Raw genomic sequence first — 14,914 nt, forward strand, 5'->3', positions numbered from 1 at the left:
TATACTATCCAGCTTATAATCGAAAGAGAAAAACGCCTATATTGCGACCCAAATCGGGAGATGGGCGTCTTTCTCCCGTGGGCGCCCAAATCGGTATAATCGAAAGCCGATTTTGGGCGTTTCCAACTGCAATCTGTCGCGGAAACGGGTATAGTTGATGGGGGCGTGTTGGAGTCGAGGTGAAGGCGGAACTGGGGCGTGGTTATCGGCCGAGTAGAGATGGGCGTGTCTAGCTGATAATCGAAAAAAAGGCGTTTTTACCACGATTTTGGGTCACTTTTTTTGGACCTTTTTTTTCACGAACAGGTCCCAAAAAAGTGCCCCAACTGACCAGATGACCACTGGAGGGAATCGGGGATGACCTCCCCGGACTCCTCCAGTGGTCACTAACCCCCTCCCACCAAAAAAAACCCACCTTAAAAACTTTTTTTCCAGCCTGTATGCCAGCCTCAAATGCCGTACCCACCTCTATGACAGCAGAATGTGTTCTATCCTGTGACAGCCTTTCCCTGGTTCTGATGTGGCTCTCGGGTGAGTGTGACACCTTTTCTGTTATGCGCACTGCAGAGTCACATCAGCAATGCATTGTGGTGGGTGTAGGGTATTGGGCTCCGTGATTCCAGTAGCTTGTGGCAAATGCTCACGATGTTGGTAGTTGGTAGGCTCTACTCCCATGGTGCTTTTCCCCCTGCTTACTGGGTCAGTGTGTGCCCTGTTTTGTTTCCGGTAGTCCATGAGGTAGTGACCATTTTTGTAAGCCAGTTTTAGATCCCTTTCACGTGTTAGCCACGTTACAGAACTTAGTTCTTCCCTTGAATGTGGCTGAAAGAGGGCATTGTACAGCATTCTGCCAACTCTGACCTACTGCTCATCTCAGTACCAGGGAGACTCGTTGCCAGTGGGGCACAACCTCTGATCTGCAGTTAACTGTAAGCGTGCTTATTCCAATAAAGGACGTTTTCGGAGAGATTAGTCTTCAGGTGTCAACTGCTGTGCCAATGTTATATAGCAGCAACAAGTCCTAGAGGCCTGCCTGTATGCAGGTCCCTGGAGCACTTTTAGTGGGTACCGCAGTGCACTTCAGCCAGGCGGACCCAGGCCCATCCCCCCCCACCTGTAACACTTGTGCTGGTAAATGGGAGGCCTCCAAAACCCACTGTACCCACATGTAGGTGCCCCCTTCACCTCTAAGAGTTATGGTAGTGTTGTACATTTGTGGGTAGTGGGTTTTGGGGGAGGGGGGTTGGGGGCTCAGCACCCGTGGTAAGGGAACTATGCATGTGGGAGTGTTGTCTGAAGTCCACCACACTGACCTCTAGGGTGCCCAGTTGGTGTCCTGGCATGTCAGGGGAGCTAGTGTACTACGAATCGTGGCCCCTCCCACGACCAAATGGCTCGGATTAGGACGTTTTTGAGCTGGGCGTTTTTAGTTTCCATTATCGCTAAAAAAAACAAACGCCCAGCTGAAAAACGTCCATTTTTTCAAAAATACGGTCTGTCCTGCCTCTTCACGTACCCATTTTCGGACATACATGCCCATGGAGATAGGCGTTCGCGTTCGATTATGCCCCTCCACGCCATACTTTGTATTATTTGAATATTTTTACTGCTGTAATTGCCTATTGCTCATGTTTGATTTATTCTTACTGTACACCGCCTTGAGTAAATTCTGTCAAAAAGGCGGTAAATAAATCCTAATAAATTAAAAAAAAATGTAAGTATGATGACTAAATAAGTATATAGAATTTCTCATTGAAATTAAAATGGTTGCTGAGAAAACTGCAAAGAACTGTACTGGATTACTTTTAATTGCCTCACTCTGTATATCCAGTTTCACTTTAGATGGTTAAGTGCTAAATATCGCACAGAGTCCTCCATTCTGGGATATCTTCCTGCCTACCATCTCCCATTGTTCTTTACTGACCTGCTCACACCTTGCATTCCTCTGTTGGTAATCAGTTATCTGTTCCATTTGTCCATTGCTCATGATTCCAATCTACCAGACACTCAGGGGCCCTTTTACTAAGATTCGTCGAAAAGTGGCCTGCACTGGTGTAGGCAGAGCTTTTTTTGAGGGGGTACTGAGTACCGGCACCTTTTCCATTGTCTGCTAAAATTGACCCATGGACCCCAAGTTTTAATGAAAGAGCTCAGGCTCTACACACCAATTCTGCCTTGTCATAGATTCTGTGACTGGTTGCAAAGGGCCTGGCTATTGTGGGGTGGGTCCCTCAGTGATCACCCCACCCCTGAAGGGTGGTCTAGCATTTGAGTACCGGCACCTTTTTTGCTAGTAAAAACGCACTGGGTGTAGGCATATGTTTTGGATGTGCTCAGGTCCATTTTTCAGTGCGCCGGGAAAAAAGGCCTTTTTTGTGGCCAAAAATGGACGTGTGGCAAAATTAAAACTAGTGTGCATTCAATTCTCGGCCTGAGACCTTACTGCCGCCCATTGACTTACTACTACTAATCATTTCTATAGTGCTACTAGATGTACACAGTGCTGTACACATTATATACAGGTAACCTAGGGAGTTCACAATCTAATTTTTTTTTGTGCCTGGGGCAATGGAGGGTAAGTGACTTGCCCAAGGTCACAAGGAGCTGCAGTGGGAACTGAACCCAGGTTGCCAGGTTCAAAGCCCGCTGCACTAACCATTAGGCTACTCCTACACTTAACAGTAAAGTCTCATGCGTTAACTGGGCAGAAAGCGGCAGCCATAGGTGGTCGGTGGCCCAACTGTTTGGGGAGGTGAAAGGGGTGGGGTTAGGGGTGGAGCCAGGGGCGGAGCTTATATCCATAATTGTCTGACAACACACAGAAAAAAAAGTAAAAATAAAATAGTCAAAATTAATACCTTTTATTAAATTTAGATATTAGATATGTATCATATGTCAAAGAATAAAGTGGTTGCTCAAAGCTTATACTAACCACAATCGCTCAACTGCAAAACACTATACATAAATTTGTGCAAAAACATACTCAGAACCTTGCTGTACCATAACACTGGGCAGACCCTAATACACCAATATACCACCCATATGGAAAATGCAGACCGTCAATAATATGAAACAAGGGATCATAATATCACAATTCTCATGTAGAGCCACAAAACACCCTTTTAGGGTGGAAAGTGTTCACAATGAGCTCCTTTTATGAACGACTATATGTAGATCCTTCAAGAGGTAGTGTGTCATGATTAGGCTCTAAAACCCTTTCTGATGTTTTGGTGCCACCTCAGTAAGGCCAATACACAATCTCTCTACTGCAAAACACTATACACAAACTTGTGCAAAAACACACTCATAACCTTACCAAACCATAACAGCACTAATTCCAAGGACAGGACGAGCTACAACCTTATGTGTGGAAAGGCAGCACTATAATTACACTGGGCTCTAAAACACCAGTACACAACCTCGTGAAACAAAAACAAAACAAAAAGGGCTGCAAATACTACACGCTAGCAGAATACTGCATCTTGATCACACATGAAAAACACATGACACAACAGATATGAAGGCAAAATGTGGGATGCAAATGCAATAAATAAATAAATAAATAAAATACTGCACTGGAAAGTTACCTCAAGAAGTCAGACTCGGCATGCAGCAATACTAGAAAAATTGAAACTTACATGCAAAATATCACAGATGCACATTTCCAAAATCTTTTCATATATAAATACAGAACTCAGTTACAAAATGTAAGCATAAGTCATTCAAAAAGAGGAGGAAAAACGCCTCAAGAGAAAGCTTCTCCCACAACCATAAAGGGGCCAAAAGCTACTGTTTCATCATCATAGGCGATGCAAAAAAACCTCCTATTTTTTGTTATTTTTTATTATTAATTTTTTGAAAATTTATTTCATTTGCTGTTTCTTTTACTAAACAAAAAATCGCTCTGCCAAATGAATTAAAATTTTTTTTACTTAACTTCGGCAGGCTCAAAATTCTCTCCTTTCTCTGACCGAAATCAAACTGTGGTCGGTCAGAGAAAGGAGAGAATTTTGAGCCTGCCGAAGTTAAGTAAAAAAATTTTAATTCATTTGGCAGAGCGATTTTTTGTTTAGTAAAAGAAACAGCAATGAAATAAATTTTCAAAAAATTAATAATAAAAAATAACAAAAAATAGGAGTTTTTTTGTATCGCCTATGATGATGAAACAGTAGCTTTTGTACCCTTTACGGTTGTGGGAGAAGCTTTCTCTTGAGGTGTTTTTCCTCCTCTTTTTGAATGACTTATGCTTACATTTTGTAACTGAGTTCTGTATTTATATATGAAAAGTTATTTGAGTGAACCAGTTCCCTATCAATATCTTTAGTTTATATCTACATTTCCAAAATTTGACATATTCCAGTTAATAAATTCTGAATAAAATACTTTTTTCTACCTTTGTCTGATCATTTAGTTTTTCTATTCGCTTTGGTCCCAGTGTCTTCTGTTTTATGCAGTGTCTTCTTTCCATTTGATATTTTTTTCTCTCACCATGTCCACCATCCTCCTGTGTCCTTATGTGTCCTGTCTACCATCTGTAGCCCTGTCCCTATCCTTTCTCCAGTTTCAACATCTGCCCTCAAAGTGTTCCGATCCAGCCCTTAAATTCAGCAATTTCCCCTCCATCCATATCCAGCATTTCTCCTCACTCCCCTCCCCTCCATCCATGCAGTGGCATACCTAGGGTAGTTGACACCCGGGGCCGGTCATTTTTTAACACCCCCCCCCCCCAAATCCAGTACTAGGCATGCCGAGAATACAAAACACTCAGGACCTATAGAGCAATTCTACCATACCATAAGCAGTCATTTCTACGAGTCACACAAGGAAAAGGAAAGCATCTTAAACACTACAGTGAGCACTAGAACATCAATTCACCTATTGTAAAACGAAACCAGACAGAATAGTACAGATCGTAGATCCTGCACAGTCAATGCCAACTGAAAGCCATGTCTTTTTCACAAACACAGATACACCCTAATCCACTATAGAATAAGTAATCATAAACTTTCTATTTAGACAAAAATTAAACTGAACCCCCAATGCCAGACTCTGCATACAATGCAACACCACAGAAACAGAAACTGTCCCCTAGTACTGTGCAAAATATAAAGACAGCAGATGTAAATTTGAAAAAAAAACCTAACAAGTACCAATCACCACTTTACAAATTAACAAATAGAAATAAAACAAATATAGAAAGTAAAATAATACCATTTTATTGGACTAATGCATTTAGCTTTCAGAGGCCAAAACCTCCGTCCTCGGGTCAGTACAGTATAGTGCTGTTACAGTATCCTATCCTGACCTGAGGAAGGGGGTTTTGTTCTCCGAAAGTTAGTCAAAATGTATTAAAATTAGTCCAATAAAAAGATTACCTTATTTACATGTTCTATTATAAACATTTAACACATCTACAATACTTTATCCTAAAGCAAAAAAAATAAAAAAATATATTTATTTACAGTTTGTTGTCTCTGGTTTCTGCTTTCCTCATCTTCTTTTCACCGTCTTCCTTCCATCCAGCATCTGTCTTCACTCTCTCTCTCTCTCTCTCTCTGCCATCCAGTGTCTGCCCTCTCTGCTGTCCCTTCCATCCACTGCCTGCCCTTTCTCTCTGCCCCTTCAATCCACCATTTGCCCTCCCTCTCCCATCCATCCAGGGTCTGCCCTCCCTCTCGCTTCCCCTTCCATCTAGGATCTGTCCCCTCTCTCTCTCTCTGCCCCTTTTTTCAGCCCCCAGTTCCAGCCCCCTTCTCCCCTCTGAACACCCCCACTCCAGTCCCCTTCTCCCCTCCCCTTCTCCTGTCTGAGACCCCACCCCAGTCCCCTTCTCTCCTCTGAACACCCCCATCCCAGTCCCCTTCTCCCCTCCCCTTCCCTTCTCCCCTCTGAGATCCCCACCCCAGTCCCCTTCTCCCCTCCCCCTCCCCTGTCTGAGATCCCCACCCCAGTCCCCTTCTCCCCTCCGAACACCCCCACCCCAGTCCCCTTCTCCCCTCCCTTGTCTGAGACCCCCACCCCAGTCCCCTTCTCCCCTCTGAACACCCCCACCCGAGTCCCTTTCGCCCCTCTCCTTCCCCACCTCAGTCCCGTTAAACCGGCGAAGCAGCGTCGCAGGCAGCGCCTCGTGCCCTGCTTGTAAAAAAATCAAATCTCCTTCCTTCTCCTCGTCTTGACGTCGACTCGGGCCTTCCAATCAAATCTCCTTCCTTCTCCTCGTCTTGATTGGAAGGCCCGAGTCGACGTCAAGACGAGGAGGGGAAGGAGATTTGATTTTTTTTTTACAAGCAGGGCACGAGACGCTGCTTCGCCGGTTTTTTAAATGTGCGGCGCCGCGGGAACGGCCACGGGAGGCGGTGGGAGCGGAGCACCCCCCACCCACTGGCACCCAGGGTGGACCGCCCCCACCGCCCCCCCCCCCCTTGGTACGCCACTGCATCCATGTGCATGTATTTCCTCTGTCTTCCCTCCTCTCCATTCGTGTCCAGCATTTCTCCTCTCTCCCTTCCACTCCATCCATGTGCATCTCCTTCCTTTGTATTTCCTTCCCTCCATCCTTGTCCAATATTTCTCCTCTCTTCCCTGCCCTCCACTCCATCCATATCCAGATTTCTCCTCTCTTCCCTCCCCTCCATCCATGTGCATCTCCTTCCAGTCTTCCCTCCCCTCCATCCATCCATGACCAGCACCTTTCCTCTTTCTCTCCTACCCTTCCATCCAGTGTCATCCTTCTTTCTCTCTCCATCCTTCTACCCATTACCGTCTCCCAATCCTTCTGTCCATTATCTCCCTCTCCTTCCATCCATTGTCTTCCTCTATCTCCCCTTCCTTCTAGACAGTTCTCTCTCTTGACCCTTTTCTATTCAGCATGTCCTCTCTCTCCCCATCCTTCCAGTGTCTTTCCTCTTTCTATCCCTCCCTAACCTTCCGTCCAGTGTCTTCCCTCTTTCTGCCCCCTCCTTCCAGCATTTTCCCTCTTTCTCCCTCCGTTCATTCAGCATTTCTCTCTGACAGCTAGGGTCTCCCCCAGTTTCTCCCCAGCTGCTTCTCTTTCTCTCCTGCCCAGGTCCTCTCTTTCTCTCCCCATCTTTCCACTCATCTCTCTCTCTGTACCCCTCTTCCATCCAGAATCTTCTTTCTGGCTCTCCCCTGCTCTCTTCCATGGCCCCTCTTTCTCTCCTCATCTCTCTCTGGCTCTTCCCTGCTCTTTTCCATGTCCCTGGCTCTCCCCTGCTCTCTTCCATGCAGGGGCGTAGCTAGACACCCAATTTTGGGTGGACCTGGGCCCAAGATGGGTGGGCAGAAGAACCCTGCCTCATCCCACAGATGATGTGGTCTCTCCTTTTCTCACCTGCATACCATATGGTCTGTCAAACATTCCCCCCCCCCCCCCCCCCCCACATACCTTTTAAATAGCAGATTTTCACCGGCAACAGGCAGCAACTAATACACACTGCTGATGTTCGCTCCATACCCTTCCCTCCGATGCAACTTTCTGTTTCCGCCTAGGCAAGAATACATCAGAGCGAAGGCTATGGGGCCGGTGTGAGCAGTATGCATCAGTCACTGCTCACTGCAGGTGAAGATCTGCTATTTACAAGGTATGCAGGAGGGACAGTTGTTGGGAGTTTTCGGCTGGTGGGGCTTGGGGATCCCTGCCAGCCACATTATAGCTATGCTGGTACTGGGTGGGCCTGAGCCCAAAGTGGGTGGGCCTGGGCCCACCCAAGCCCACCCTTGGCTACGCCACTGCTTCCATGGCCCCTCTTTCTCTCCCCATCTCTCTCTGGCTCTTCCCTGCTCTTTTCCATATCCCTGGCTCTCCCCTGCTCTCTTCCATGGCCCCTCTTTATCTCCCCCCATCTCTCTCTGGCTCTTCCCTGCTCTTTTCCATATCCCTGGCTCTCCCCTGCTCTCTTCTATGGCCCTTCTTTCTCTCCCCATCTCTGTCTGGCTCTCCCCTGCTCTTTTGCATGTCCCTGGCTCTCCCCTGCACTTTTCCACTTTCTCTGCCTCTCCTCCAATGTCCTCACGTCACTTCCCTTACCGTTTCCAGGCATGTTCTCTTCCGTCAGTAAAGAAGAAGGCAATGCAGGCTCGCCTCCAGCTTCTCCCTTCCCTCTTCACACAGTGTCCCGCCCTCACGGAAACAGGAAATGCATCATTGCAGAAGGCACCACACAGTAGAATATAGAAAATATTTTCTACCATGTGTTTTGGACGCACATCAAAAATGGAATTACTGCCGGGCGGAAGTTCCAATTTGACGCACGTAGGCGCCAACACACCTTAGCAAAAGTGATCCTTGGAGATCTTTCTTCATCACACCCTCCCTCTGAAACTCACTGTTATCAAAACTAAGAGCAGAAATCTCTTCTTTCTGTTCTAGGTCATAGTAACATAGTAGATGACGGCAGAAAAAGACCTGCACGGTCCATCCAGTCTGCCCAACAAGATAACTCATATTTGCTACTTTTTGTGTATACCCTACTTTGATTTGTACCTGTGCTCTTCAGGGCACAGACCATATAAGTCTGCCCAGCACTATCCTCGCCTCCCAACCACCAACCCTGTCTCCCAACCACCGGCTCTGGCACAGACCGTACAAGTCTGCCCAGCACTATCCCCGCCTCCCAACCACCAGTCCCGCGTCCCACCACCGGCTCTGGCACAGACCGTATAAGTCTGCCCAGCACTATCCCCGCCTCCCAACCACCAGCCCCGCCTCCCGATCTTGACTAAGCTCTTAAGGATCCATTCCTTCGGCAAAGGATTCCTTTATGCTTATCCCACGCATGTTTGATTTCCGTTACCGTTTTCATTTCCACCACCTCCCGCGGGACAGCATTCCAAGCATCCACTACTCTCTCCGTGAAAAAATACTTCCTGACATTTTTCTTGATTCTGCCCCCCTTCAATCTCATTTCATGTCCTCTTGTTCTACCATCTTCCCATCTCCGGAAAAGGTTCGTTTGCGGATTAATACCTTTCAAATATTTGAACGTCTGTATCATATCACCCCTGTTTCTCCTTTCCTCCAGAGTATACATGTTTAGTTCAGCAAGTCTCTCCTCATACGTCTTGTAACGCAAATCCCATACCATTCTCATAGCTTTTCTTTGCACCGCTTCAATTCTTTTTACATCCTTAACAAGATACGGCCTCCAAAACTGAACACAATACTCCAGGTGGGGCCTCACCAATGACTTATACAGGGGCATCAACACTCCCTTTCTTCTGCTGGTCACACCTCTCTCTATACAGCCTAACAACCTTCTAGCTACGGCCACCGCCTTGTCACACTGTTAAGTCGCCTTCAAATCCTCAGATACTATCACCCCAAGATCCCTCTCTCCACCCGTACCTATCAGACTCTCCCCACCTAACACATATGTCTCCCGTGGATTTCTATTCCCTAAGTGCATCACTTTGCATTTCTTCGCATTGAATTTTAATTACCAAAACTTAGACCATTCTTCTAGCTTCCTCAGATCCTTTTTCATGTTTTCCACTCCCTGCCGGGTGTCCACTCTGTTACAGATCTTAGTATCATCCGCAAATAGGCAAACTTTACCTTCTAACCCTTCGGCAATGTCACTCACAAATATATTGAACAGAATCGGCACCAGCACCGATCCCTGAGGCACTCCACTACTCACCTTTCCCTCCTCGGAGCGAATTCCATTCACCACCACCATCTGGCGTCTGTCCGTCAACCAGTTCCTAATCCAGTTCACCACTTCGGGTCCTATCTTCAGCCCATCCAGTTTATTTAAGAGCCTCCTGTGGGGAACCGTGTCAAAAGCTTTGCTGAAATCCAAGTAGATTACGTCCATAGCTCGTCCCTGATTCAATTCTCCTGTCACCCAATCAAAGAACTCAATGAGATTCATTTGGCACGATTTCCCTTTGGTAAAACCATGTTGTCTCGGATCTTGCAACTTATTGGCTTCCAGGAAATTCACTATCCTTTCCTTCAGCATCGCTTCCATTACTTTTCCAATAACCGAAGTGAGGCTTACCGGCCTGTAGTTTCCAGCTTCTTCCCTATCACCACTTTTGTGAAGAGGGACCACCTCTGCCGTTCTCCAATCCCTCGGAACCTTTCCCATCTACAAGCATATATTAAACAAATCTTTGAGGACCTGCCAAAACCTCTCTGAGCTCCCTCAATATCCTGGGGTGGATCCCGTCCGGTCCCATGGCTTTGTCCGCCTTTAGCTTTTCAAGTTGTTGATACACACTTTCTTCTGTGAACGGTGCTCTATCCACTTCATTCTCATTTGTACTATTTCCAGTCCATCGCGGTCCTTCTCCAGGATTTTCTTCTGTGAAAACAGAACAAAAGTATCTATTTAGCAAATTTGCTTTTTCTTCATCATTTTCCACATAGCGGTTCGCAGTATCTTTTAGTCTCACAATTCCCTTTTTAGTTATTCTCCTTTCACTAGTATACCTGAAGAAATTTTTGTCACCCCTCCTTACATTTCTAGCCATTTGTTCTTCCGCTTTTGCCAGTCGTATCTCTCTCTTGGCTTCTTTCAGTTTCATCCGGTATTCCTCCATGTGTTCCTTTTCTTGAGTTTTTCTGTATTTCTGGAACGCCAACTCTTTAGCCTTTATTTTCTCAACCACTTGCTTGGAGAACCATATCGGTTTCCTTTTTCTCTTGCTTTTATTTACTTTCCTTACATAAAGGTTCGTGGCCCTATTTATAGCTTCTTTCAGCCTGGACCACTGTCCTTCCACTTCTTGTACTTCCTCCCAGCCCATCATCTCCTTCCTCAGGAATTCCCCCATTTTACTAAAGTCAGCACGCTTGAAATCCAGGACTTTGAGTTTTGAGTGGCCGCTCTCCACTTTAGCTGTTATATCAAACCAAACCGTTTGATGGTCACTGCTGCCCAGGTGGGCACCCACTCGGATATTTGACACGCTATCCCCATTTGTGAGCACCAGATCCAGTGTCGCTCCCTCCCTCGTGGGTTCCATCACCATTTGTCTGAGCAAAACACTTTGGAAAGCATCCACGATCCCTCTACTTCTTTCCGATTTCGCAGACGGAACCGTCCAATCTACATCTGGCAGATTGAAATCTCCCAGCAACAGCACCTCTCTCTTGCTTCCCAACTTTTGAATATCTGCGATCAGGTCTTTATCTAATTCCTCCAATTGTGTCGGAGGTCTGTAGACAACACCCACGTAGACAGAGGTTCTATCATCTCTCTTTTTAAGGTGATCCATATCGCTTCTTCCTTTCCCCAGGTCCCTGTCATTTCAGTTGCAGTGATATCATTCCTCACATACAGAGCTACTCCTCCACCTTTATGACCATCTCTATCCTTCCTAAATAGATTATAGCCTGGTATGTTTGCATCCCATTCATGGGAACCATTGAGCCACGTCTCCGTGATTGCAACAACGTCTAAGTCTGCCTCCAACATCAGGGCCTGAAGGTCATGAACTTTATTGCTTAGACTGCGAGCATTTGTGGTCATCGCTTTCCCTAAAAGCTCACCTTTACTCTTTAGCATTCTCTGAACGCTCCTAATTTGTCTGGGCGGCTCTCACTTGCCTCACCTTTATTTCCTCTTTCTTTCCTCTTCTGTCCTGTCAATCCATTGTAGTTATTTTCCTTTCTTATCAATGTTTTATTAGATTGTAAACTACTTTGATTCTTGTCCTGAAAAGCAGTATATCAAGCACAAAATAAACAATCATAAACCTAAACTAACGGTAGCCCACATTAGTAACTCTGCCATAAGTTTCTCTTCATATAAACACCATCACAGGAATGTGTACTTTTAATGTAGTTATATATTACTTCTTATGAAAAATAGCAGTCTATAATTAGATGTTGTAGGGGGGAAAACAAACATCAAAGGCAGTAATGTGTGATATCCAAAGACAAGGTCTGAATTGGTCCATAAGTGGACAGAAAAGAATTTTGCATTTTATCAACTACAGTGCAGTGACATTTAAAGATAGAGATATATTTGTTTTCCATCCTCAGACACCTCCACAATCCAGATGCACTCAGAGCTGTGCTCCTGGCTATAGGAAATTAAACAGGAGAGGACACCTGTCTGCTTGCTATGACTGTGTTTCTGTCCAGCTGGAGAGATCGCCAATCAGACTGGTGAATGATACATAATACTTTCATGGGTTTGTAATCAATAAAGTTCTTGCAAATTTTGTCCTCAGGAAGCCCCTGGTTTTTTTTTTTTTTACTATGGCTAAAAGTGCATGTTTTATGAACCCTCTGTGTATTGTGAAGCAATTATCTGACTTACTGTGGCAAGTGGCTTTGAAACTTCTCCTTTAAATTATATCAGATCGATACTCAAAATGATTTAACTGGCCACAAATGGCTCCTGGCTGGTTAAATCAACTTGTTCAGGGCTAAACGGTCCTATTCAATAGCACTTTACTGGTTATTCCTGTTGAAAAATGTCAGGTGGCGCCTATCTCAAAACCAGCTATTTTGGGGACTGTTCTGGGGTGAAATTAGCACTCGACCGGTTAATTGCGATATTCACTGCGTGGCGTCTGGTAGCGCTATACAAATGTTAATAATAATAATAATTCAGCACTTAATGGGGCAAAGTAAAATAAATAGGACAGATAAAAGTCAGTCCTATCTTTATGTGGTGCCCCACAGCCAATTAAGAGCAGAATCACAGTGCTTTCTCCTTCTCCAGAAACCTGGAAATTCAGTGCAAACATGGCCTGTCATTGAATTTACAGGAATAAATTCCAGCAGTGGTAAGAAAAACGCTAAGCACCGTAAGCGGAATATCAACCCCTCTATTTCCAAAATTAAGAGCATTATTTAGTCACACTTGTAAACTGAGGCCATTTTTTAGATGCTAAGAAAATATTCTTTCTTCTCAGATATGGACAACTGTATAAGATGCCCAGAGGACCAGTGGCCCAATGAAAAACGAGATATCTGTGTCCCAAAAGTGATAATCTTCCTTTCCCTTGAAGAATCTTTGGGGATCATTTTGGTGCTTATCAGCATTTTCTTTTTTCTCATCACTGCTGTCATTTTGGGAATCTTCATTAATTACAGAGAAACTCCTATTGTGAGATCCAACAACCGGAACCTAAGCTACATTCTCTTAGTCTCCCTCATGCTCTGTTTTCTCAGCTCATTGATATTCATAGGACATCCTGAGAAGATGACCTGCATTTCTTCGACAGACTGCCTTTGGAATAACGTTCTCCATCTCTCTCTCTTCTGTCCTGGCAAAACAATCACAGTGGTCATGGCTTTTTCAGACCCTAAGCCTGGAAGCAAGCATCCGGAAATGGATGGGTTCCAGAGTCTCATACTCTACAGTACTTTCTTTTTCCCTTCTTCAAGTCCTCTTTTGCCTTGTCTGGTTGGGAACTGCTCCACCATTCCCACATCGTAACACGCAAACAGAAGATGGAACAATTCAAATTGAATGTAATGAAGGATCAATAATTGCATTTTACTGTGTTCTGGGTTACCTGGGATTTCTGGCTGGTATCAGCTTCATTGTAGCTTTCCTAGCAAGAAATCTACCTGATAGTTTCAATGAGGCCAAGTACATCACCTTCAGCATGCTGGTGTTCTGCAGTGTCTGGGTGTCTTTCATCCCAACGTACCTGAGCACCAGGGGCAAGTACATGGTAGCAGTGGAGATATTTGCTATCCTGGCCTCCAGTGCTGGAATACTGGGGTGTATCTTTATCCCCAAGTGCTACATTATTCTGCTGAGGCCTGACAGGAACAGCAGGAAGTATATCACAAAAAATAAATTGACTTAAATTTCTCTGAATATTAAAGGAAAGCTAAAATAACAATAACATCTTTCATTTCAATTCGTACATTGTTTGTCCAAGGGTAGGATGGGAAATTATCTCGATAGAGGCAATTTTCAGTCACTATCTGAGTAGATTATACGTTTAGTTTAAATGTATAGTGACAGCACGGTGACTACAGTATCTGAAATATTCAGGACCTCTGCTTTTGTTTATTCATTTGGATTTATTAACCTCCTTTATGAAGAGATTCACCCAAGGTGGTGTACAGTAGATACAGTTTAACATCAAATTTACAAGTATAGCTAGAGATTAAATTAAAAACTATCACCAGCATTTGGGCTGACTATCTCCCCACCTCTGAGGATCCGATATTAATTCTTTTAACTTTAAAGTTATAGGGAGGGGTACTATGGTTCATTTGTTTGTGGTTATGTTCTCTTGATTTTTTAAAGTTGATGTACATAAACTGGGATTAATATTGAACTGCTATTCATTCATATCCCTGATGGCATTATTAATCTATAAGGGAGAGTAGGTGTCTACTTTCTGAATAAGCACCACATACACTAGACAGCATCCAGGTACCTAAATGTAGGCACACAGTTATACAATTTAATTCAAACATTTTTATTGCAATTAAGAAAACAACATTCAACAAAAGAAACACTACATTAAATACTAGTAAAAAAGGCCCGTTTCTGAAAACAATGAAACGGGCACTAGCAAGGTTGTCCTTTAATGATAATTATGTTTTTAAGGGAACTGTTAGGAGAGAGTATGTGTGAGAGAGAGAGTGAGTATGTGTGATAGAGTGAATGAGTATGTGTCAGAGAGTGAGTATGTGTGAGAGAGAAAGAGTGTGTGTCAGAGAGAGAGAGAGAGTGTGTGTTATTGAGAGACAGTGTGTAATTGAGAGACAGAATGTGTGTGTCTGTCTGTGTGAGTGAGTGTAGTGTGTGTCCCATGTGCACCAATTATGCTCTCTCCCCTGCATTCATCCATATGCAGCAAACGTCCTCTGTGCCCTGCCCCCCTCCATCCATCCAAGTGCACCATCTTTTCCCTGCCCCCTCCATCCATTGTGGTGCAGCAATTGTCCTCTGTCCCTTGCCCTCCC

Source organism: Microcaecilia unicolor, chromosome 3 (assembly GCF_901765095.1).
Source record: "Microcaecilia unicolor chromosome 3, aMicUni1.1, whole genome shotgun sequence".
In the NCBI taxonomy this organism is placed as follows: Eukaryota; Metazoa; Chordata; class Amphibia; order Gymnophiona; family Siphonopidae; genus Microcaecilia; species Microcaecilia unicolor.